This window comes from Callithrix jacchus, chromosome 14 (assembly GCF_049354715.1).
Source record: "Callithrix jacchus isolate 240 chromosome 14, calJac240_pri, whole genome shotgun sequence".
NCBI classification, from domain to species: Eukaryota; Metazoa; Chordata; class Mammalia; order Primates; family Cebidae; genus Callithrix; species Callithrix jacchus.
Window position 1 is genome coordinate 98,433,058 of NC_133515.1, and position 25,755 is coordinate 98,458,812.

At 46.1% G+C, this 25,755-nt stretch overlaps 1 protein-coding gene across 10 annotated transcripts in view; it reads left to right on the forward strand.

Annotated features, from left to right (window-relative positions):
• The first annotated feature begins 6,311 nt into the window (after positions 1–6,311).
• CYRIA (CYFIP related Rac1 interactor A) overlaps positions 6,312–25,755 on the forward strand; it is a 117,063-nt gene continuing 97,619 nt past the window's right edge. For 8 of the 10 annotated variants that reach the window (XM_078349927.1, XM_054245186.2, XM_078349928.1 and 5 more), the window contains exon 1: positions 6,779–6,852. The gene's annotated coding sequence lies outside the window, so the exon portion shown is untranslated. Of the gene's footprint in view, positions 6,422–6,589; positions 6,658–6,778; positions 6,853–25,755 lie in introns of those variants that run through there. The other 2 variants (XM_078349930.1, XM_078349929.1) reach the window with 2 other exon arrangements.

The following is a 25,755-nucleotide window of genomic DNA, read 5'->3' on the forward strand; positions in this document are numbered from 1 at the left end:
TATAATATTAGCAGAGCTTACAAAGAAGCTTTATAGAGTCAACCATTCTGTTTGATGATAATTTTAACACTGTCTTCATACTGAAATTGCATTTTTCAGCAGCTAAAGATTAAGTTCAACAAACCCATGAAAAAATATCAGCGGATCAGGACTTGGAACAGAAGTAATTTGTTGAAACTTTTCAAATAAGAGAAAAAGAAAGAGAGACAGACAAGAGAGAACGAGGACAGAATCTCTGATAGGAAGAGAGACCCTTGGCCTATATCTGAATCAGACCTACCCACTTGCTCACAAATATATTTTCTGCAAAGCAAAGAAAGTTTTTGCAAAGTAAAAGAAGAAGATTTGGTTGTCTGAAGAATTTAAGACTTGGTCCCAAACTATGAGTCATGACACCCGTGTTTTAATTTCTTGGCTGTGGCTGAAACTCAGTTTGATGACTTGAACAAGTTACATCAAGCCTTAATTTCCAGGCTATAAATGGGTATAGTCATAAGTGATCCCTACTTACCTGTTTGTGTAGTTGAATAGATGACTAGCATATGTCTATTAAATGCTCTAAATCTCTGCTCAAAGGCTAGCATATAGGTGTCATTACTTCGATGGTGGTGATTTGGGAGACTGTGAGCTTTGAAGGTGGTGAGTTTGAGTCCTTTGTCAGAGGTGCCAACAGTAGATACAATCAGCAATTTCTGGGTTTACCTGGCCAGCCAAAGAATGAGATTAACTGACCTATAAAAAGTATCAGAAGATTTGGACTTAGAAGAAATAGAAGTCACATGCTGAGAGTTTGCATATCAGAGAGTAAGAGAGAGACAGAAAGAACAAAAAAATTTTTTGCACGTGAAAATAACTATAATCACTTTTTAAATTTGGTAGCTGAGTGATATGGTTTGAACCTGTGTTCCCACCAAATTTCAGGTGGAATTGTAATCTCCAGTGTTGGAGGTAGGGCCTGGTAAGAGATAATTGGATCGTGGGGGCGGGGCTCTCAAGAATGGCTTAGCACCATCCTCTCTGTGTTGCTCTCATGATAGTGAGTGAGTAACTTCTCAGGAGATCCGGATGTTTTAAAAGTGGGTAATACCTCCTTCACTTACTTTCTCTCTTACTTTTTCTCTGGCCATGTAAGATGTGCCTGCCTCCCTTCACTTTCAGCCATGGTTGCAAGTTTGCTGAGGCCTCCCCAGAAGCTGGGCAGATGGCCAACATCATGCTTTCAGTATAGCCTGCAGAACTGTGAGCCAGTTAAACCTCTTTTCTTTATGAATTATCTGGTCTCGGGTATTTCTTTGTAGCAACGTGAAGCTAATATGCTGGGTTACATCAGGCACTGTGCTAGCTACTCATTAATTGTCTGCACATTCATGATCTTATTAACATTTCTGTCTAGCACATAGTAGGCCCTCAATAAACATTAGTTGCAAAAACAATTCTTTGTGGCAAGTCCTGTTACAGCCATTTTAATGATGGATGTGAGAAACAAGACTGAGGGCAATGAAGTATGCAAAGTTCCTACATGGTCTTTCTAACCTCGCTGTCCCTACACTCCTTCCCTCTTATCAGTGTGTCACCAGTGACCCTTACAGTTCCTGGGCTATGTAATTTTTCTTTCTTCATTGTTGACTATCATTTGACTTTATTTTTCCAAATCCTGAGAATTCATCTTCCACTTCTCTTTGTAGGGGAGAAAGGTGGATGGTGTTGTTTATACTCTTCCCCACCTTGGAAGCAATGTATTATCTACATTTGTAACATATGAGGAATCTACTCTAAATAGAATGCTCTTTACATCCAGAGTTGGGGGCTCTTATCAAATAATTGGCAGGAAACTAATCAGATCTTTGACATTCATATGGGGAAAGAAGCAGCCACATTATTTTTGTGCTTTATTAATGTACATTTATTAAATTGTTGGTAAAAATCTAAAGAAATGCAAGGCCAGATTGAATGATTCACTCAGCCAACTGGCTTTAGTTAAATATTAGTAATTTTTATGTGTCGGGTGCTCTTCTAAGTGTGGAGGAGATATGAAGACCAATAATAAAGCATCAATCCTGGCCTCAAAGAGCTCATAGTCTATTCCAGAGGCACATACAGTTGCTGTTCACTACTAGAAGATTCTGATTTGTGATATTGCCTACCTGTTAAAATGTATTTGTAACCTCAAACTCAATGCTCCATCGCTTTTGTGATCTGTAGCCATTCCCCAAGCATGAAGCACTTGAGGCACCCAGAGAGGCGTGTTCCCAGCTGAGGTCCAGCCAGACCATATTCTGCCTTGTTTCAGTTCGCATACAGCGTCCTTTTTGTGATCTATTTAGTGTTACACTTCTTTCTCGTTTTTGTGCTTGTTGACTGTGATTACACTGTTAAATAATGACCTCAAAGCACAGTGCTGAAGTGGCATCTAGTGTTTCAAAGAAGGCTGGGAGGTTCCTTACAGAGAAAATACATGTGTTATATAAACTTCGTTCAGGCATGAGTTATAGTGCTGTTACCATGAGTTCAGTGTTTTTTGTTTTTGTTTTTGTTTTTGTTTTAGGTGGAGTCTTCCTCTGTCGCCAGGCTGGAGTGAAGTGGTTCGATCTCGGCTTTCTGCAATCTCCACCTCCCTTGCTGGAGAGATTCTCCTGCCTCAGCCTCCCAAGTAGCTGGGACTACAGGCATGTGCCACCACGTGCAGCTATTTCTTTTGTATTTTTTTAGTAGAGACAGGGTTTCACCATGTTGGCCAGGATGGTCTCGAACTCCTGACCTCGTGATCCGCCCACCTCGGCCTCCCAAAGTGCTGGGATTACAGGCGTGAGCCACCACGCCCAGCCAGGTTCAATGTTAGTGAATCAACATTGTATATTAAATAAAGTATTTTTAAACAGAAACACACATAAAGCAAGTTTATGTGTTCATTAGTTGACGAATATGTGACCAAAGGCTTACAGGGAGCTTAACCCTATATTTCCCCCAGAAGCTTTTGCTCAGCATTTATTCAGTATTTAAGAGACATTATAGAATATAGCTACTGCACATAACAAGAACCAACTGTGTAGAAACTTATCCAATCACCACAGCGTGGTGAGTGCTCCTGTAGAGGTATGAGTGCTAGTCTATGGAAGCACATGGAAAAGAACAATTGACTTGGTCATGGAGAGTTGAAGGAGTCATTCTAGAGGGGTTGCTTTTGAATCAGGTTTCAAAAATAATGAGTAGATACTCAAAGAACAGACCAGGTTGAAAGGTCATTCAAGGCAGTGGTGAACCATGTGTAAAGGAAGGAAGGTCTGGAAGAGCCTGACATGCTCAGTGATTCAAAATGAGTAGAGGCAGAACTCTTAAGTCGTGAGCTCCAACTCAGCCACGGGCAAGGATTTGCAGCTATCACAAAGTTTCTCTACACAGTTTGGGCTGCGATTTTTGCAACAAGGAAGTGTGCAGCATGTCAGCTGTGAAAATTGGCTCCACGTTCATAATCAAATCTATTATGCTCCCTCTGAAACCTAGTCCATGTTTCCGTAGAAACCCCTAGTTATATAAAGGGGCCCCGGACAGCAATTGGCAAGAAAACCCACCACCTTTGGAAGCTATTATAGTAATGCCAGGGGGAAAACATTATATAATTCCTGCTGGAGATTAGTGGGCTTGGAGGGCAAAAATAAAGATTCCTTCCTCACAGAGTACCAAGCACAGAGCACTACAAGGCTTCACCACACAGGATTCCTCCGTCTCCCCGCCCTGTCCTTATCCATGAATTAACCCACCAGTCAGTGGGTTAATGAGCACTTTAACACAGCTTGGAATGAGCACTTCCCACACTCCCAGTGCAATTCAAGGCACCACGAGGCCACACGCACAAACACACACACGACACGTTACGTATTTTTTCTTTTACAGCTACAAAGCAGTTTATAATAGCCTTTGCATCAACCTTCTCAGGTAGATTTTATTACTCCAATTTTATGGAAGAGAAAACAAAAACACCAAATGATAAAGTATGAAGTGAGTGGCAGAATTCAGATTTATGTTCAGCTTTGACTTCAAATCTACGGTTTCATCTGTGACTCAGAAAAAATTTAAAAAGTCCCTGTCCCTGAGAAACTTGTTTATGTGAAAGTCCTGAATGCCACTACTAAGAAACAGCTGTCACACGTGATGTGTCAAAGGAGTAAGTGGTTCAGACTGTCAATTTTATAGAAATACTCAGAGGACAGAAGTTCAAGCCCAAGGTATCACGCTGTCCCCTAGGCCACCATTAGCATTGGAAGAAATAATTTTTGGTAGCTGAGATGGCAGAGGTAGGAATGTCATCAAAAGTCCAGAAGCAGAAAGGATCCTTCGAAGAGGGAAGAGTTAGGTGGGAAAGGGAAATGTAAATGGTTGAGTGATTTAGAGGGAATGCTTCACACGGTCTTGGACAGGTCTCAGTGGGTGGAGAAGGCACTGTTGCCTCCTCTTCTTTCTCCATTCACTGTTGCTAAGGACCTTAACCTCTCATCAGTCTCCTTATTCGGTACTCTGGTCAAGGCCACGTAGTCCCCAGGAGCTCCCAGGATCAAGTACAGATTCTCAGGCTGATGTTCTAGCTCTGCATCTCTGTCCCATGTTGCGGGATCCCCCTGGTACGTTGGCCACCCCGGATCACTTTTCACCCAGGCTCCACTTTGCCTCTCTGCGTGGAGTGTCTTTGTCCCCACTTCCTGCCTTTCGAAGTCTAACTTTCCACCTTCAATTTTAGCTTAAAACTGCCCTTTTCAAGAACTACTCTCAGTTTCCCTCAATCACAATGAATTCTTTCTTTTCCTGGGCCCATATGGCAAATATCTCTATTGTACACCATTTCCACATCCAGCCTGTCTGTGTCCTCCTCAAGACCAGGGAACTGTGTCCTTATTCCATCACTTAGCAGTGCCTGGCACATCATCCATGCTTCATCAATCTCTTTTAAAAAACAAACACATGAAAAAGATGTCCTTGAAGCTAGAATAACTCAGTTTACATTTAATTTAATTAAGATATTAAGCAAAGATATTTTAGCAAACATTGTGAGTGATGTTTTCCATCTCAACTTACCTGCCTCCTAAATGACAGTTTAATTTAACTATAATATTTATTATAATAACCTTTAAACTTGTTATTAGTATTACTGATAAAGTTAAAAGACTTTCATCAGGTTATTGTGTCTTAGGAAACAATTATTACGCTCCACACTGATCATTAGAAAACCCTATTATTTCCTAATAGGCTGGGCAATACCATGCAGGTATCCCTCAATTATTAAAACAGAAGCCATCTCTAAGTGTGTGGAAGTGAAATCTCAGGCATCAAATAGTCTACTCATAAACTTAAGCTGTATTATTAGAGACAGATGGGTGTAAGGCGAAAAGTCCTCGCATGGTCTGAAATGATAGTGTTTTATGGGGATGAATGGTGTCTGTGGCTGATGAGTCCTTGCTGGTCCTCAAACCTAGCCAAGCTCAAGGGGAACAGATTATGCCAGAAAATTTTAGGGGTGTGTGTGTGTGTGTGTGTGTGTGTGTGTGAAGTAGATATGGTTTAGCTCATGGCAAGAAGGCTTTTCTCATAGAAACACTCACAGATAAAACACCTTTGCGGAGATTGACAACGGAGGCTGGTCTAGGGCTTGGGGAAAACTCAAAAAGATAATGGGAAAGTGTTTTTCTGGTCCTAAGGACCCCTTCCAAGTGGGAAATAATTTCACTCTAACTAGGCAGTGCCTTCCTGCCCTCTGTGAATTTTTGCCAAAAAAAACAGACCAAGAGTCTCTGTGGGCAGTTCAGGAGAGCCTCTCAGAGCCCAGAGGAAACTTGGGCAGTAAGTCCCTCCAGGAGAAGCACCCTGGATATCAGAAGGGAGAGGGACCTCAGCACGTTCTCCTGACCCCAGCCCACACAGGGCCCCAACCTGTGCAGCGTCGGGCACATACCTTGGCACACTACGGGAATTTAACACATGTTTCATGGTGTTCTGGCTGATGGACTAGGAAAGGAAGCAGCCGAAGCCGGGGTCCCCAGGAGCTCTCCCTCCCCTCAACAGGAGCTCTGACTCACAACCTGTTTGGCACTACTGAGTCCTCTCTGGTTTCCTGAATCTCCCTCTCTCTAATGCAAAAACCCTCCATGGCAGATGTTTTAGAACAATGATCCTGTCAATGATGCTTTCTTTTTGCATCCTAGAATTTTTAAAGTGTTTTTTCGGACTAACTCTTGAAGGTTAATTACATCTTTTGGATTAAGCCTTTGGGAAGCCTTTACTGTGATCCCATGGGATAACTGCGGGCCCCCAGGATGAGATCTGTTAATAGGATGGGCGAAAAGGAACTGGGAGCGAGGCTGGGTTCAGAATCTCAAGTAATTTGGGAGCGGGCCTAGGGATTGGGATGATTTGGCTGGCCATGGATTTGAAGGTGAATGAACGTCTGGAGATTGCGGGGATTCCTCCTTTTTCTTGGAGGGCAATAGTGGGTGTGGAGGAATTCGGTGCGCAGAAACAGAAAGGTCTGCTTCAGGCTTCCTCCGGGAGGGCAAGGCCAAGAGGCCAAGGCTGTGAAGGGGCGGGGGCGACCGCGCTGGGCGGGTCCGCACCAGCTCCTGGGAGCAGAGGGCAGAGGCGGGAAAGGAGATGGGGGTCGTCCGGGCGAGGGTGAGGACGCGGCGGGTGACAGCGCGGGTGGGGATCCCCGGGGCTGGGGCGGGGCGGCCGCCGCGAGCCGGGCTGGGGGCGGGGCGGGGCGGGGCGAGGCGGGGCTCCGGGGCCGTCTCGCAGGCTGCGGCGGCCGCGGGAGAGGCGTCCACGGCGGCGGCGGAGCGGGCGGCGGAGCTGGGCGGCGGCGACTCGGTGAGCGCGGCGCGGCTGGGGGCGCGCGGCAGGGGCGCGGGCGGGGGTCTGCGGGCGCGGGGCTCGGCCTGCGCGGGGCACCGCGGGGCGGGGCGGGCGCCTCCCGGCCACCCTTCTCTACCCGGACGCCCCTGCAGCCTTCTGGAGGGAGGCAGAGCGGAGGACCCGGTCCTGGAGCCCTTCTCCAGCGCTTACCGGCCAGAGGTCGGGCTTTGTACCCCGTAGCCCCCTTTCTGCGGTGGCTGCCTCCTGGTTGTGTTCCTTTCCCAGACCACCCTCCCTCGTCCCTCACTCACTTACTCCCCACCCCCAGGTAGCATAAGCTCCAGTCTTGCAGGGTACCCCAATACTCCCCTTCCCACCACCCGAGGCCCCGGGCTCCTGGACACTCTACAGCCCCAGAAGGAAGGATGGACCTCCTTCCGCCGTCCCTATACACCTGGACCCTTCCGCTGCCACCTGCCACAGACGGTCTTAGCCAGCCTGAAAGCTGCTGTGCCTGGGACCCAGCACTCCTTGCCGTCACCCTCTCTCCTCCCTCAGAACCCAGAACCCCAGTTTGGCAAAAGGCACTTTTCCAATATTGAGCTTTGGGAACAATTTGACCCACTTCCCAAAATGCTGGTCCCAGGCCAGCCATGCTTTTTGGTGGAGACACCTGTCTTGTCTGCCAGGAGACATTCACTGTCAAAATGGGCCAGCCCGTCCCTGGGTCCTCCTCCAAGCTGCTCCTACTTGCTAGCCAATGTCCTCAGAGACCAGGGGCCACTAGCTTTGTCATTTAAGGCCTCCAAAGCTATTTCCCAACCCATCCCCAGAATTCCCCCAGTCACTGTTTGGGGAGTGCCAAGTCCAGAACTGATGGAGCGACCCTTCTGGGTCCAGGGCCTGATGTCCTCTCCCACATCCTTGTTTACCCGCCTGCTCCCCAGGGAACCCTAGACAGGGTCACGGGGCTGGAGTTTAGGGCCTTGATCTCCCCTGAACCTATGTGACCCTCCTTTTTTTCCTGTTAGAAACTTTCCTCTCTGTCACCAGTCACTATCTCCTCTGGATGGGACCTGGGCCATCTGCACAGTGTCCAGTCCCCAGGGCACAGAATGCCGATCTGGGACCCTGGGAGGCTGGGACTTGTGCCGGGCCAGCAGGAGGAGAGTGGCTGCTAGCCGAGTCTGGGCTTGGGGAGCAGGGGTCTTTGGGTGGATCGATTGTCAGCTTTCACTGATCTCGGGTTGGGGGTGAGGGCTTGCTTTGCAGTGGAGACAGGAGGCAGAGCAGGGGCTGTTTTCCCTGCGTGCTTCTGACTGTCTTGTGTTGCTATGGTGACAGTTTTGCCTGTCTTGTTCCTTCTCACTTTTCTGGGAGCTGGTTTTTATTGGTCTGTTGTCCTGTCTTTCATGGCTCTAATTTCTCCTTTCTACTTGCTCTGAAATAAACAGTCATAAACATGGGCGCTGGGCCCAGGCTGGGGGCTGGCAGAACTTCACCTCCTGCTGGCCCTGGGTTCCTGTGAGGGGAGAGTGGGAAAGCGAGGTGGAACAGACCTGCCCACATTCCCTCCTGCCTCTGGGCTCTGGCTCTGGGAAGGAGCAGCAGCATCACAGCTTGGGCACATAGTGGGCGCATAGTACCTCGGTGCTAAAAGCAGATCCCAAACGTGGAAGGACCTCACTGGTGTTACTTCCTTTCATCTTCACAATAGCCACGGGGGGCAGGGACTCTACACTTTGCAGATGAGGAAACTAAGCTCAGAGCAAGTGAGCTATTTCCCTGAGGTCACATTGATTTGAGCACACAGTCAGCCCTCAGTTTTGGTTGAATGAATGGAAAAGTGATGAGACTGACATACACGCATCTCAGCTGGGCTCCCTGGCCCAGTCCCAGAGGGACCACAGAGACCTCCTCAGTCCAGCTGCCTAAACCCGCACTCTAGGAGGCTCTCGGACGGTGTCTCCACTTTCCCTGTCCCTGCTGGACTCCTGTGGAGGAAGCTGCCAGGGAGCTGCCTGGTGTGTCCCAAGTGTACCCTTGACCTGAACTGTTGAGGACCCCAGCTGAGCGCAGAGAGAACCACTTGTGATTTCCTGTTTTTACTCAGCACCAAGAAGAATTCAGTTTGCTTTTACTCCCAGGCCCAGATGCAACCAGCTAAGTCAGGGACACAGAGTTGAACAGACCCTCCCAAGCTAGCCCTGGGCAGGGAGTTCATAGCTCCCCAGGGCCATAGGGGCACCCACTGTCAGCTATCAGTGAGTCTCCAGTGTGGCTGTTCCCTCCCTTCCCTGGTGTTTATGCGTCAGTACTCCCTTCACGTTGCCACGCTCTAGGTTTATTAAAGGTAAGCTGAGCAAGTATTATGATAGCACAAGAAGACCAGAGAATCAGCAGCCTCAGTGTCAAATGTTGGCCCTGAGAAAATCGATTCACTCATATAGCCTCAGTTTCTCAGTCTTTAAAATGCGGTTGATGGCATCTATCCTATTGGCCACATTTGCCTGTCCTGTTCTTTTAGGATGGAATAGAATAGCCTACAGGGAGTGTTTTGAACACTTCGAAATACCGAAGAACCCATAATGTCCTGGTTCTTTTGGGAGATCTCAGTGTTAAAGAGAGCCCTGAATCACTGTCCAGAGATTGAGAACTGACTTAGGAATAATTAGGCTATAAAATATCAGTGTTAGAGGCATCCTCCAGAAGCATTTTGCCCAGCCTTGATGTTGAATCCTTTAATTCATTTATGTACCCTACCTTTATTGAGTATCTGCTCTGTACCAAATACATTTTTGGAAACAAGGGATTCAAAAAATGAACAGTCTTTCTGTTTTTAAAAAAAAAAAAATGTAGTCAAGGGAAAAGATCCTTGTAAGACAGTGAGAGAGGTGGTGTGATAAAAGGAAGGGCAGGCTGATGTGGGCCCAGAGATGGCCACTTGACTAAGTCACCCATGAGGGTTGAATCAGGTGGCCTGTGCATTGTGGCCAAATACATTTGTCCTTCCACTGCCCACTTGAGGAGCAATGGAGTGATGGCTAGAGAGCCACCCATCAGCCATTGTAAGCAGCATAGGGGAGAGAAGCATGGCAGGGAACCAGGCCTGCCTTTCTCACTGAGTTTTGACTCATCCTCTCATAGAAGCCTCCAGTTCCTACTTCATCATGGTTAAAATCTTGTCTCAGTGGCTGCATGAATTACCTGACAAGGCATCATGGTGATTGGAAAGAAAGTGGTCTTAAGAGTCAGGCATGAGATCAAACTCCACTACTGCTTTGTCTTAGCTGTGGTTGAAGGTGCATCTAACCTCTTTGGGTCTCAATTCTTACGTCTGAGAAATTGCAATAATTATATTTGCATTCTAAGATTTAAAGGATCTGATGTATTTAGAGGGTCTGGCATGGTGCCCGCCTCACAGTAGACTTGCTGTTATTTAGTTATATTGATTAGAAATGTGTTCTCAGTTACTGGGCCTCTGGGTCCCCTTAGAACCATGGTACAAAGCTCTTTGGATGAATTCTAGCCTTTGGAGATCCATTCATTATCTGAGAAGGTTAAAAATTGCCTGTGCTCAGGCTCCTAGCACTGCTGGTTAATTTTCAAGTTATCTTTCACTAGATAAGCTATGTTCCGCAATATCACTACAGCGCAGGAATTACTAACACTTTTCATTTCTCAGAGAAGAACAAATTTGAGGTGGCAATAAACACCCTGAGTTTTAGAAACGTATTCTATCTCTGAGAATACTTTAAAATGAATGCTTCGTGTTTTTTATTCTGAGCATGTTGAACTTTTTTTAAGCTACCATAAACATGAATATACATTTTTCCCAATTATCACTACAACTCTGTGACATTAGTATCATTGTCTCCATTTTACAGTTACGAAAACAGGGAAAGGTAAAGTCCCTTACATCGTGTCTAGCATCTAGGAAGTGGCAGGACCAGAATTTAAAGCTAGGTTCCACTTGCTCTTTGTGCTGTGGTACACAGTCTTGTCGTTTCCTTGGCTGGCATGTCAGTGACCTAAAATAATTGTATTTGGATAATGCAGGCAGATTTTAACAGGGGTGGAACTGGTCAGCGTTGTAACTCAGTCTCTTAGTAAATATTTAGAGAGTTTATTAGGGTTTAGCTCTCAACATAGCCTTAAGAAGGGTTTCTGCAGTTGGCTGGGGTTTTATTTCTACAAGTGATAAATAGAAGAGGAGTTTGACACATCTGAGTTAAGGGAAATGTTTGATGGTGCTAGAAGTAGCTTCCTTTGCCCAAGAATGGATTGCTGGTTTGTCACTGAAATAAACTGAACCTTTAGGCAGGCCAAGATTTTGTGATTGAATTTATGAATGGAAAGCATAACAGTTGCTTTCCAGGGATACAAAGACAGGAGAAACAATAAGGTCAGAACATATGAGTGGATGGCTCTTCAAACACAAAGGTGATCTGGATTCAGTCTATTTTTTTTTTTCTTATTTTAAGACAAGGTCATGCTCTGCCACTCAGAGTGCATTGATGACATTGTAGCTCATTGCAGCTTCGAATTCTCCAGATCAAGTGATCCTCCCACCCCAGCCTCCTGAGAAGCTGGGACCATAAGTGTGCATCACCAAGGTCTTTTTTTTTTTTTTTTTGTAGAGGTGGGCTTTCTCCATGTTGCGCAGGCTGGTCTTGAACTCCTGGGCTCAAGCAGATCTTCCGCTTCAGCCGCCCAAAGTGCTGGTATTCAGTCTGTCAGTACAGCTATCACCTAGGAAATTGGAGATATTGAAAAGCAGTTATAGAAATGCTCATGAACCTTTCTTGTGTAATTTAGAAGCCTAATTTCCCTAGTTTAAGAACCCCATTTTCCCCACAAATCCAAGAGCTGAAAATGGGTGCCATGTTTCCCAGCAGTGTGTTTACCAGGTCCAGCTTGGCACTGCAGACAGATGCGTTTCTATTTGCAATTATCTCAGGGCCTGAGTCTGGTGTCTGCTTATTTAATGACTTCACTTTCTAATAAAAATTCTGTATGGCATAGATAATTAGATTTTTAAAATGAAACTGGGGAAATGGAGTGCCCCAAAGAGTTTAATTGCAGTTTTATGATGGATCAAGCATAAAAATGAGATTAGTTGTTTGACAAATATGTATGGGGTGGGTTCTTGCCTTTTGTTGCACTAGGATAGAGCGATCAATACAACATCACCCCTGCTCTCAGGTGGCTCTCCCTCCATGGCAGAAGCCGGGGAGGAAACACATGTCCAAGCGGAGCTTGGCCAGTGTTATACAGAGTGCGGTGTGCTGGGGGAAGAGGGAAGCATTGTTTTGACTCTTATTACAATAGAGTTCATTCCCTCCACATGGGCGCTCTCTGTGGAGCACCTGAATTACACTTGACATTACTTGGAGGGGAGCACAAAGCAGAAAAGCGCATGTCCTGGAAGGCTGCCCACCTAAGCTTAGCTGTCAGCTGCAGGCCTCACTTCCTCGTAAGGGAGGAGCAGGTCTCTGCTTCAGTTTTACTGTTGGTGAAATGGGAAGGCTGGATTTCATGACTTGAAAGGGCCTTTCCACATCTAGCCTGATGATTCTAGTAAGCTCTTGGGCTTATTTCCTCTAGTGACAGGTGAAGAGGCAAAACCTAGGTGTCTAGTTAGCAGGGTTGCCAAGAGAGAGCTGGGATGCGGAGAACCAAGTGTGTCTTCGAAGAATCCCCTCAAGGAGCCAAGAAGCCCTGCTTTCCTTCCCAGGAAGGAAACAACTTTCTGGTTGAGGCTTCCGATAAAAGGCTGATGACAGTGAGAAGAGACAAGCAGAAACACAGGAGTGGCACAGAGGCACCAGCTCACTCCCACACTCTGGAGCCTTCACCACCATGAATGCAGAAGGAGGCTGACCTCACAGATGATTTAGTTACTGCAATGTGCTCTTCTGTTTTAAGTTAATGTGGTTTTTTAAAAATTATTATTTAGTTTGATGACTCCTGAGTTTCCAAATTAAATGCACAATCATTTTTTTGATCATGAGGAACAATGAGTGACACACACCTATCCCAACATTTTTCAAGTTCTCTCATTTGCATTGGCAACCAGATGCAGGCCTTTCCAGCCACAATGATGAGGCTCGCTCCCAGTCACCTCATGTAGAGAAGCTTCATGCTGTGGTTGGGGCAAGAGCAAGTGGAGAGTCCAAAAAGCCCCACGGTCTTATAGTCACTCTGCCCACTCACAAGCAGCCTGGGCTTTGACAAGCTGTCTGATCTCTTGAGTCTTATGTTCCTACTGAGCCATGTAGGATATTGTCAGCAGGACAAGGGTAAGCATTTTGTACCCACTTTTAGCAATCTTCTGAAGAACTTTTGAAACAGATATTATCCCCATTCTACGGATGGGGAAACAGAAGTCCAGAGGTGTTAAGGAATTTACATAATGTCACCTCATTAGAATGGTGGCATGCTTGGTATCTGAAACCACATCTGTGTGCCTTCAAAGCCTGATCTCTCTGTACCGCCCACACTATAAATAAGAGCTGTGCATAGGTAAGGAGCGTGGAGTTAATTAGCATGTGTCTTGGGTAGAACTTTCATCTCAAAGAGGTGGTAAGTTTCTGCTAGCCAGAGGAGCCTCCTTCTCCTAAAACTGAATGAAGTATAGCTTGTGTTTCAAGTGCTTCCCTGTGACTGGTGTTTCTGTGTTTGGCTGACGTCCTTCAGGGCGTCCTTTGCTCAGCCCAGCTCGATGGAGGGTGCCACCCAGCAGTAATGAGCTGAGCCTGCAGTGAGTGAGGCATATGGCCTTGCTGAGCTGTGGATCACACCCGGTTGAGGCAGGTGGTATCCAGCTTACTTCTCAGGCCCTTCCCTGGGACAGCTTGCAGTCATGGGAAGGGACACAAGATATACATTCTTAGCTTACAGAGTGACAGGCATGCATGTAGATGACACCCCTGCTCTTTCTCTGTTCCACAGAAACTGGAGGGGGGTGGTTAATAGATAGGTAGATGGATGGAATGAAGAGAAAAGAAAAGGAAGAAAAAAGGAAGGGAGGGAGGAAAAGAAAAAAGTAAAGGAAAGAAAGAGAAAGAAAGGAAAAGAGAAACTGTGACCAGTGGGCTTTCCAAGGCTGAGACAAAAACTCAGCTACCACAACTCTTTGAAATCCAGACAAGTGACATCTGCTTCTTGAAGTTCTGGAGCAAGTGTTTGGAAGCAAACAAACCTGGGTTGGATGGAATCTTGGCCCTTCCCTTGGGCAAATTCCTTAAGCTTGCTAAGTTTTCCATTTTGTGAACTAAAGTTAATAATGTTTGTGTCTCAGGAATACGGTGAGGGATATGTAAATTAAATATACATCCATCCTCCTTTTTGCCTGGTCTTTGAATAAAATTTGTTTGTAAAGTTTTTGCTACGTCCTCTAGGTTCCTCTTTGTTTGTTGTTCTGGGTGGGAAATGAGGAGACGTGAAACTTCTCCTTTCTCTGACTGCACATTCCTGAATCGTCCCTGAAAAAGCCCCACGTAGTCAGCCCCTCTGGACTTGTGTTTCCAGCTTTTCAGCCTTCAGTTTATGCCTGAAGTGAACCTAGCCATATTATTTCCTAGATTGTAACAAGGATAATCAAGCACTGTACCCACACCAGGTGATCCATCTACTTATCCTAAGTGTTTTTCCTATTTTTTAATGGTGTATTTTTTTCTGGAGTGTTGCAGTTTTAAATCCAGGTCCTTTCATACCTTCAGAAGTAATAAATGGGGTCATAAGCTATTTTCTGACACATAGACATTCACTTATTTTTAAGTCCAAAATCCAAAAAGCTCTGAAAATGGGAAGTTTATTTCATCACGCATGTGAAAGCAAAAGCTGGCCCGGAGACTCTTTATAGCTTTTGTGTATTACACTCAAGATGAATGAGGTTTTCAGCAGAAAGATGAGTGACTCAGACCCTGCTGGGCATGTACATAATATATGGCTTATGTACTCTTTACCTTTCTAAAAGACAACATTTCTGAATTTGGAAGCACTTCTGAGCAAAGGGTCTCAAAGAAGAGTTTATAGATCTTGCAAAAAGCCTGAAAGAACTCACTGTGTCGGCAAAGTCCAGATGACACAAGGGAATATCCTATCCTACCTTTGGCTATTAGAGGGTGTGGTGACATGGCCAATCTCATGCGTATCAGAAGCGTTAATGGCCGTTTTTGTTTTGTCAATTAACTGAACTAAATGAGCATGCTTGGCACAAAAACAAAACAACAGCCAAAAAGCATTTAAAACCATGGGCTCTCAAATTTCATTGGGACAAAGTCTTTCAAAAAAAACTTTTTCTGAGAAGTAAAAATAAGCTGGGAATTTTTGATTGAGTGTGGCTTATAATTAAGTTTTGGTTTTGGCCTTGGAGGGGAAGGTAGAGGGAATTTTTAAATCTTACTCATCGTTTTACCCATGTGAGGAAGAGCCAGAGCTAAAAGAGCAAGCATGGGGAAGTGAAAAGCCTCAGCCAAGCGTGAGAAGGTTTTGGTTCTTATCTTGGGTCTGCTCTTGGCTTGTTGAGTGAGCTCGAGCTTGTCACTTCCCTTCCCTGACCCCTAGGAACTGAGTTATTGAGTAAATGACTTCTTCCTTTGTCTCTCTGAGAATTAAGACATGGAGGTTAGGACGTCAACAGAGGAGATTGGGAAGCACTGAGCTGTCTGGCTGGCTGTACTGGGAGCTTCTTCCAGCCCCAGGCTGACCTCCAGAGGCATGCAGAAAGTTTCTCTGTGCTCTGCTGGGTTCCCTCCTGGGTCTTCCTTTACTTCTTCCACAGCACTGGTCTGTGCCTTTGGCTGCTTTGTGTCAGATGTATTTTGGCTACTGCCATTCGCACCACTGATGCCCACGAGGTCTCACTGGCTGCTTGACTAAGCATGGCCATTGGCAGTGGCCCTAATGGCAATGGCCATTCCAGTGCTTTTGGGGTTAGATCATAACTAAGCATTATTGCGGAGGTGTCAGAGAGGAGGGTGAAAGTTTTCTATTGGAGAGCACAGGGCCAGTGCAAGATTTATCGAAGGAATTGGAATAGTTTATGTAGGGTCCTGTGTCTCTGTAGACTAGGTATTTAAATAGAAAGCATTTAGGTAAACAGGATTGGGGACCGACCCACTGAGCTACCTCTCCCTGTTCCACCTTATCTTTCTCTCTTGTTTTCTCTTTCTTTATATCTTTGTCTTCTGAGTTTATTATTAGCGCATCATAATTCTGACTTTTTCTAGGTCAAAAGCTTAACATTTCTTTCAGAATCTGATGATACTTAAAAATCAGCAGCTCCTCCTCTCTGAGGATCCACTCTGCCCTTCTGGAGGAGGGTCTCACCCACTCATAACCAGTGATAGCTATGTGGATTCCACCATGGGGGAGTGACCTTAAGTTGTAGGATCCTGGAGGCCTTTGGTTTGCATAGACTATTGGAGCCACTAGCGAGTTGTAAATATGGTTCACATCGGGGCGCACAGAGATGAGGGTGCCTCTGGGATGGCGGGACCTTCGAAACTAGAGAGGCCTGGATTTGTGAGTGTGTAAGTATAATGTGTGTGGTTTGGATGTATGTGTGTTTATGTGTGGCTTGAAGTGGGTGTGTGGGTATAAATATGTGGATGTGTATAACTGTGTGTGTATAGATATGTGTGAGTGTGGGTGGTGTGGATATGGATATGTGTGTGTGTGTGGTTTGTGAGTGTGTGTGTGGATGTGAATTTGTGGATGTGTATAGATGTGTGTGTATAAGTATGGGTGAGTGTGGGTGCTGTGGATATGGCTGTGTGTGTGTGTGGTTTGTGAGTGTGTGTGTGACTTTGAATATGTGGATGTGTATAACTGTGTGTATAGGTATGTGTGAGTGTGGGTGGTGTGAGTATGGGTATGTGTGTGTGTGGTATGTGTGTTTGTGGCTGTGAATTTATGGATGTGTATAGCTCTGTGTGTATAGGTATGTATGGGTGCTTTGGATATGGGTATGTGTGTGTGTGTGGTTTGTGAGTGGGTGTGTGGATGTGAATTTGTGGATGTGTATAGCTGTGTGTGTATAGGTATGTGTGAGTGTGGGTGCTGTGGATATGGGTATGTGTGTGTGTGGTTTGTGAGTGGGTGTGTAGGGATGAATATGTGGATGTGTAGCTGTGTGTGTATAGGTATGTGTGAGTGTGGGTGCTGTGGATATGGGTATGTGTGTGTGTGGTTTGTGAGTGGGTGTGTAGGGGTGAATATGTAGATGTGTACAGGTGTATATATAAGCGCGTGCATGTGCCATGAAAGAATCCTTTTAGTTCCAAGGAAGCACTGCAGAGGGCAGGGCCCTGCCAGGCACTTTCTGGACAAGGCTCTGCCCTGGCCTTTGTGTAGCTCACAGGTGGAATTAACTACTCAGATCCCCCTGTGGGCCGAGGGACCTTTTGTCTTTCAGGGACCAGTGACCTCCAAGAAAGGCAAATCTGACAATTAAGTGGCAGAAAGCAACTGAATTACATTTCTTAGGGAGAAATATCCAATTCTGCTGCTTCAGAAACACAGAACCCTGTAAATCTTCTTCCACACATTTCAGAAACACTTAAATCATTTGTGTATGCTACTTTAGAAATAAAAATAAAGAAAAATCTAACACAGGTTAAAAAGAAAAAGAAACACACTAAGAATTTATTCAATTTTATGTAAAGTCAGTTGGGAAAAGTAGGAAAAAGATTATGAAAGAGAAAAGGAAGGGCGGGGGAAGGAGAAACACAGAGGGAGAAGCTGTGCTGCAGCTGCGGAGGCCTGTGTGATGCGGCCATGCTCCAGCTGCCTCACATTTACAAAGTTCAAGTGTTTAGGGTCAAACCCAAGCAGGGCTTAGCAGAGTTGAGACACTGGATGTGAGAAAGAAGGAACAGAAGAGGAGGTGAAAGACTGTTGCAGTTTTGCTTACCAAACTGCAGAGGATCAGGAATACCATGTGGGCAGTGGAGCAAGCACTGCCCAAGGAGTCCCCTGAGTATAAGCCTGGCTCTGGCACTGACCCTCTGTCTGACCTGCTATAAGCCCCCTCTCCTCCCTGAGCCTCAGGTCCTCCTTTTTTTTTTTTTTTTTTTTTTTTTTTTTTTTTTTTGAGATGGAGTTTCACTCTTGTTACCCAGGCTGGAGTGCAATGGCACGATCTCGGCTCACCGCAACCTCCGCCTCCTGGGTTCAGGCAATTCTCCTGCCTCAGCCTCCTGAGTAGCTGGGATTACAGGCACGCACCACCGTGCCCAGCTAATTTTTTGTGTTTTTAGTAGAGACGGGGTTTCACCATGTTGACCAGGATGGTCTCGATCTGTTGACCTCATGATCCACCCGCCTCGGCCTCCTAAATTGCTGGGATTACAGGCTTGAGCCACCGCGCCCCGCCAGGTCCTCCATTTTTAAAAAGTGTGTTTGACTAGATGAAGTCTAAAGCCATTCCTGCGTTGGTGAGGCAAGCCTGTCCCCACACTCGAGGCCCAGAGGCTTTCTCGAGATGGAGAGAAGATTGACTCTGGGCTGCAATCACTGAAGCCAAGAGCTCTCTTCCCCATGGGTCTAAAGTGGGGTTTCCTCTTTCATGACTCGGGGCGAGCAAATGACCTTGAACAGGCATGGATGAAACGCTAAGTGGATATCTATTTTTTTCTCCCTTTAAAACATCTGTTTTGTCAAGTCCTCGTCCCTGTTTCTCCCTTTCACACTGTATGTTCAGTAACCTGCTAGTAAGGTCATGGGTTGTGTAAATTTATCTGTTAAACCTCAGATTCAGGAAATAGGTTGAGTAGTTCATAGAAGCTAAAATAGCTACAGTGCTATCGCTATTTGTGGTATACGAATATGAGCTATTTTTTTAAAAAACTGGTGACTTACAGGTTGCCCAGTCCAGACATGACCCCGAATTTTTCAAAGTATTCCCAAATTTTTAATTATATTAATAACAGTGAATTATGTTATTCAGCATACATTTAGCACCTATTAATTCGTTCTAACTATTTGGATAGCATTTTTATATACATTTTTCATCCCACAGACAACCTTCTAAGGTGATATTTTCATTTCTCTTTTAAAGATAAAGACAAGGAAGGTTTTACAGTTTGCTTTAAGTCATAGGACTGGAAATAGGGGACCAGGATTTGGTTGAAGTCTGCCTGGCTCTAGAAGTTCCACACATTTCCATACCACACACTGCTTCCAGGCCACAATTTTATTTTATTTTTTTAAGAAAACGAAATCCTTTTTCCTGCCATGACTGGAGTCTCCTAAGCATCAGAAAATATGATAATAGCTTCATTTCTTTGCCTTTTCCCACAATGGAGTCCCATGGTGTTCCCTGCCTTAATGTAAATTTCATGCAAATAGTATATGGTATTTCTATTTAACAAACTTTGACTGTGTATTCCCAAAGTGCCAGACAGTTTTCTGGATACTTGCAGATGTGTCATTCAATGGAAGAAGAAGTTGTGCTCTTTATTATATAGAGGGCAAAACCAAGACTCGGAGAGATGCAACATTGTGGCTTGCTCTGTGAATCAGTGATTCACGGACTAATTTTATGGGGTGCTTGGGGTTGTGCCTTGCTCTGGAACAGAAGCACTCCTTGTTGAACCAGGAGATCAAGTTGACTCACCAGCTCCCACCTTACAGGGCTGGGGTCCCCAGCGTCTGTCTGCTGCTCGTAACTCAATCTGTGGTTGTGGAGAAAGGCAACTTCCTCTTGTCTCTTCCCATGTTGTTTCAGCCTGCACCGCTATTGGCTCATTTTAGCTCACCCAAGCTCATTTTTCAGTTTCACGGCTCATCCTCAACTTGCAAATACTACGCATTAGCGTCATATTACAAAAGAAAAAATGGTAATGTGATTTACCCAGGATCACACATGAGCTACATCCTCTTTTCAAAATCTTTGCCTGGACAGGCTTGAGATTCCCTTCTGGTGTAACATTCGCTGGAAACCTTCCCCAGGTCCCCATCAAATTCATCCATCCATTCATGCATCAACTTATCCAACAGATATTTGCTGAGCACCTACAATGAGTCGCACACTTCTCTTGGTCTGCTTCTGGGAATTCAGCAGTAAACCAACACACAAAACTCCCTAACCCATGGAGCTTATATTTCGTTGGGGAAAGATGGACCATAAACAAATAAACAAGTAAAATGTGCATTATGTTAAATGGTGACAGGTTCTATGAAGAAAAATGAAGCAGAGGTGGATATACAGAAGGATGGGTGGATGACGGGAAGTTTGGGGAAAGAGTTGCTATTTTAAATAGGATTGTCAGAAAAGGTGAGGATTGAACGAAGGCCTGAAGGAAGTGTGAGAAGAATCCATGTGGCTAATCGGGGGAAACTGTGTTCCAGGCAGAGCCTCAGCGAGGGCCAAACCAGGGTAGAGTGTGCCTGGCCAGGTGAAGAAACTGCAGGGAGGCCAGGGCTGGAGCTGAGTGGACAAGTGGACAGTTGCAGGCCATGGGGTCATGGAGACATCACAGGGCAGCCTGTGATTTCAAGGCCCTCCTGCTGTTCCCTCTGACCTAGAACATTTTTTCTGTTTCCAGTTCACTGGCTTGTTCTCACGCTGGCCTGTGCACCACACAGGGCGGGCCCAGGCTTGTCCTCAATCTTCACATCCCCAGCACATAGCACAGGGTCTGGAATAGAAAGAAAGCACAGCTTTTATGAAGACCTCTGCTCCTATTTAGTTTTAAGTCCAAGAGTCCTAGTTAAATATTATTTGTGATTTTTTTTAATAAACATGGGAACGTGGAAGAAATGCTGGCTCTAAATCCCAATTAACCAGCTGGACAACCATCAGACAGGCACGATTGTGCTAAGGAAAGGATAAGGTGCCAGGAAAAAGCTGGAAGTGAAAGCTGTGGAGAGGAGAGTGTTAATTGGAGTCCAGAGGAAGAAGGCTTCTTCAGAATCCCTGGGGATTAACAGCTCGCGGGATCCCTGCTGGGGACTGCTGTTTATAAAAAGTGACCAGAGGCTGGAACAGGGAGGCCCTCGAGAAACCCTCAAAGTGTGTCAGGATTTCAGCCAGGACTTTCCACTCCCACTTTGCTGACGCAGAGGGTAGCAGGGGGAGCCTGTGGGACCTGGAAGACTGTCTCTGGAGACATTTCCAGAAAGAAAGAAAAAAAAAACCTACCCTGGTATGGCTTTTCCCCTCACAGAGCAAAATGCTAGTCTCTGAGAAGCTTGAGTTTCTTCAAACACAGGGAAAAATCCTAGCAAATGTAATGGGACTACAACAAGGGGAGAGAGGAGGGCTAAGAAAAGCATTTGTTCCAGAGACACATCAGAGTTGGGGACCTCTGGGGACTGCCAGCTCCCACCTCATATGCTCTCCCCATCTGAATCCTGCTCCTCAGGACAGTGGCTTACGGCAACTTGGACCAACTTAGAGCAGGTGGCACAAGTAGCTCAATAGGGTTGGATTGTGAGGTGGTAGCTAGAGCTCAGGGAAGACTGCAGCTAGAGGACATCCTGAAGCTGTGGGAAGCTATCAGGGAATCTTCACAAAGGAGCACTGGAAATGGATTTCCAACCAGAGGTATGTGTGGGTTTCAAAGGCTGGACCCCATAGTTACAAAGTTGCGGAGTGTTCCTTACAGAGAGTTGGGGAGGGAAGATTGCTTTCAGCTGCCAGATCAGGTAATAGGTTTGCTTAAAACCATTAAAAAGGGGAAAAGCAAAGACTTGCCTTTTCCTTGTTCAACAACTGTTTCTGGAGAACTGACTGTGCTTAGGTGCTGGCGTTGTTCCAACAGATAAACCCTGCCCTCATTGAATCCATTCCAAGGGGCCTCCCTGAAGAACCTTACCTGAAGGTACTTGAGGTAAGATGACTGGAATTTCCTGCATTCAATTGCACTTAACACGTTTTTTAAACGGGGGAATTAAAAAAAATCACTGCACCTGATATTAAAATAATATGAAGGTACTTATTGGTCTGCCAATGACCTGCTCAGAGTGACTGGGCAGCCTCCCTGGGCCTTCATCTGCTCATCCTCCAATGGAGCTAATCTTCCTTCCTGCCTCCCTTTCAGGAATATTTTGAAGGTACCAAGCTTTGAAAGCAAGGTGAAATCTCTGTACAAATTGCAGGGTGTGACTCACATGCCTGTGAGGGACCCATGTTCACAAGGTACTACTACCTGGTGAGAGGTTTTGGGTGAAGGGTAGAGTCTGTTCAAAGATCAATTTTTATCAACTTTGCTTCTCCAGGTTTGTCTGCAACTATTTGGGGTTATTTTTCCAGTTGTCAGAAATGCTTTTCCTGATTTTATATTAGTATTTGGCTTCCGCAATGCAGTGCAATGCTTTACAAACATGCACGTGTATATGTTTACCTAATTGCTCTAGGATGATAATTTAATGTAGTTAATATGACAATATCAAAAGGCCAAGGCCAGGATTGTTGCTCCAGGTATGAGGAGGCTTGAAAACAGCATATGTGGGTACACAGGAGTGGAAGGTGTTAGAAGTCAGCCTAGCTTGGGTCAGGGTAGGAAACCAAGGGTGTGAATTGTCATGGAAAGCCACATGCAAGGTGCCAACCCTCCCAGACACCCCAGAAATAGCTGTTGAAAATTGAGCTTTCTGGTGAAAAGATCAGCTGCTGCAGAATGCCTTCCATATATGTCAGCAAGTGGGGCCAGAGAGCATAGAGCGAGCCTGAAATGTGTCTCAATAAATGATTATGGTGACTCACTGGCCTCCATTGAAAGGAATTTTTTTTTTAAAGTGAAAGTAAGAGAGAACAAAGATAATAAAGCAAAGAAAAGGAACAATAAGGTTTGAATTTAAAACAATAGAAGCAAGAAAATTGAATTAGTCACTCATGTCAAATCGTGTGAGCCTCTGTCCTGAATTGCTACCTCTCTTCTTGACTTGCATGAAGGTCACGGTCTTTCTGTTTGAATTTCCTGGCGAAATAACACACCCTCTGATTGTTGCCATTCCCGGTGCCGGCTCCAGGCATGGAATGGGTATTCCGGGATATTTGTCACAGAGCCACTACAGAGCTTGTCTGTTGAGCTCAGGAAGCTTTTCCAAGGCCAGAGAGGAGCATCAAGTCTCTCTGAGATATTTAGTGTTGCTTTGTGGAGCCTCTGAGTGTGAGAGCTGGGGCTGCCAGCCCGTGAAGCTTCATGGAGAAGGTTCTGCATTTGTTCTATTGCAGGCCTGTTGGTCTGTTGCTGCATCATCTGTGATATCAGGAACTGGACATATACCAGTGAAACCTTTATGATTTGCTATTGTTTTAATCAGTCTGCAGTTTGCAGAGATTTTTACATTAAAGTGAGTCAGTCTTGTTATATACTATAAACTCAGTGGGTGTATAGCTTTACTTCTCTTTCTGGTTGATTTCTGGGCCATCGCTAAACCATTTTTATGTCTTAGGGATCTCATCCATACAATGGACATAATTTCTTCTCAGCAGACCCTAACATAATAACTGTGAATAGAAAATGATTTAATCTGGAAAAATGTGGAGTATGTCACTTTTGGTGTAGTTAGAAATAACAGTGGCTGATGGTGACGGGTAACTTGCTATGCCCTGTGTCAGGGGCTGCAGGTTGGTCCTCATTCTGGAACCTGGCCTGAAGGAGTGTCTTTTTCTTGGAATGCGTCATGCTCATGACAGAAGTTATTGAGCAAGGTGGCAGAAACTTGAGACTCTTCTTGAAGCTTCACTCCATTTGCTAAACAAGGCAACAGTCCAAGTCCTATATCAATTGTGACCTTCTCCCAGGGAAGGGGAATCCAAGTCATCTGGCAACCATCAAGACTGTACTGTGCAATTGTCCCCTATACTGTACTACCGTGTGCTGTACTGTACAACCGTCCCCTGTACCGTGCTACCGTGCGCTGTACTGTACAACCGTCCCCTGTACCATGCTACCGAGCGCAGTACTGTACAACCGTCCCCTGTACCGTGCTACTGTGCACCGTACTGTACAACCGTCCCCTGTACCGTGCTACCGCGCGCTGTACTGTACAACCGTCCCCTGTACCGTACTACCATGCACTGTACTGTACAACCATCACCTGTACCGTACTACCGAGCGCTGTACTGTACAACCGTCCCCTGTACTGTACTACTGTGCGTTGTACTGTACAACCGTCCCCTGTACTGTACTGCCGTCCCCTATACTGTACAACCGTCCCCTGTACTGTACTACCATGCGCTGTGCTGTACAACTGTCCCCTGTACTGTGCTACCATGCGTGGTACTGTACAACCGTCCCCTGTACCGTGCTACCATGCGCTGTACTGTACAACCGTTCCCTGTACCATGCTACCATGCGCTGTACTGTACAACCGTCCCCTGTACCGTACTACCGTGCGCTGTACTGTACAACCGTCCCCTGTACTGTACTACCGTGCGCTGTACTCTACAACCGTCTCCTGTACTGTACTACCGTGCGCTGTACTGTACAACCGTACCCTGTACTGTACTACCATGCGCTGTGCTGTACAACCGTCCCCTGTACTGTACTACCGTGCGTGGTACTGTACAACCGTCCCCTGTACTGTACTACCGTGCGCTGTACTGTACAACCGTCCCCTGTACTGTACTACCGTGCGCTGTACTGTACAACCATCCCCTGTACTGTACTACCGTGCGCTGTACTCTACAACCGTCTCCTGTACTGTACTACCGTGCGCTGTACTGTACAACCGTCCCCTGTACTGTACTACCGTGCGCTGTACTGTACAACCGTCCCCTGTACTGTGCTACTGAGTGCTGTACTGTACAACCGTCCCCTGTACTGTGCTACTGAGTGCTGTACTGTACAACCGTCCCCTGTACTGTACTACCGTGTGCTGTACTGTACAGCTGTCCCCTGTACTGTGCTACTGAGTGCTGTACTGTACAACCGTCCCCTGTACTGTACTACCGTGTGCTGTACTGTACAACCGTCCCCTGTACTGTACTACCGTGTGCTGTACTGTACAGCTGTCCCCTGTACTGTGCTACTGAGTGCTGTACTGTACAACTGTCCCCTGTACTGTACTACCGTGTGCTGTACTGTACAACCGTCCCCTGTACTGTGCTACTGAGTGCTGTACTGTACAACCGTCCCCTGTACTGTGCTACTGAGTGCTGTACTGTACAACCGTCCCCTGTACTGTACTACCATGCGCTGTACTGTACAACCGTCCCCTGTACTGTACTACCATGCGCTGTACTGTACAACCGTCCCCTGTACTGTACTACCGTGCGCTGTACTCTACAACCGTCTCCTGTACTGTACTACCGTGCGCTGTACTGTACAACCGTCCCCTGTACTGTACTACCGTGCGCTGTACTGTACAACCGTCCCCTGTACTGTACTACCGTGCGCTGTACTGTACAACCGTCCCCTGTACTGTACTACCGTGCGCTGTACTGTACAACCGTCCCCTGTACCGTACTACCGTGCGCTGTACTGTACAACCGTCCCCTGTACCGTACTACCGTGCGCTGTACTGTACAACCGTCCCCTGTACCGTACTACCGTGCTCTGTACTCTACAACCGTCCCCTGTACTGTACTACCGTGCGCTGTACTCTACAACCGTCCCCTGTACTGTGCTACCGAGCGCTGTACTGTACAACCGTCCCCTGTACTGTACTACCGTGTGCTGTACTGTACAACCGTCCCCTGTACTGTGCTACTGAGTGCTGTACTGTACAACTGTCCCCTGTACTGTACTACCGTGCACTGTACTGTACAACCGTCCCCTGTACTGTGCTACTGAGTGCTGTACTGTACAACCGTCCCCTGTACTGTGCTACTGAGTGCTGTACTGTACAACCGTCCCCTGTACTGTACTACCGTGCACTGTACTGTACAACCATCCCCTGTACTGTACTAACGAGCGCTATACTGTACAATCGTCCCCTGTACTGTACTACCGTGTG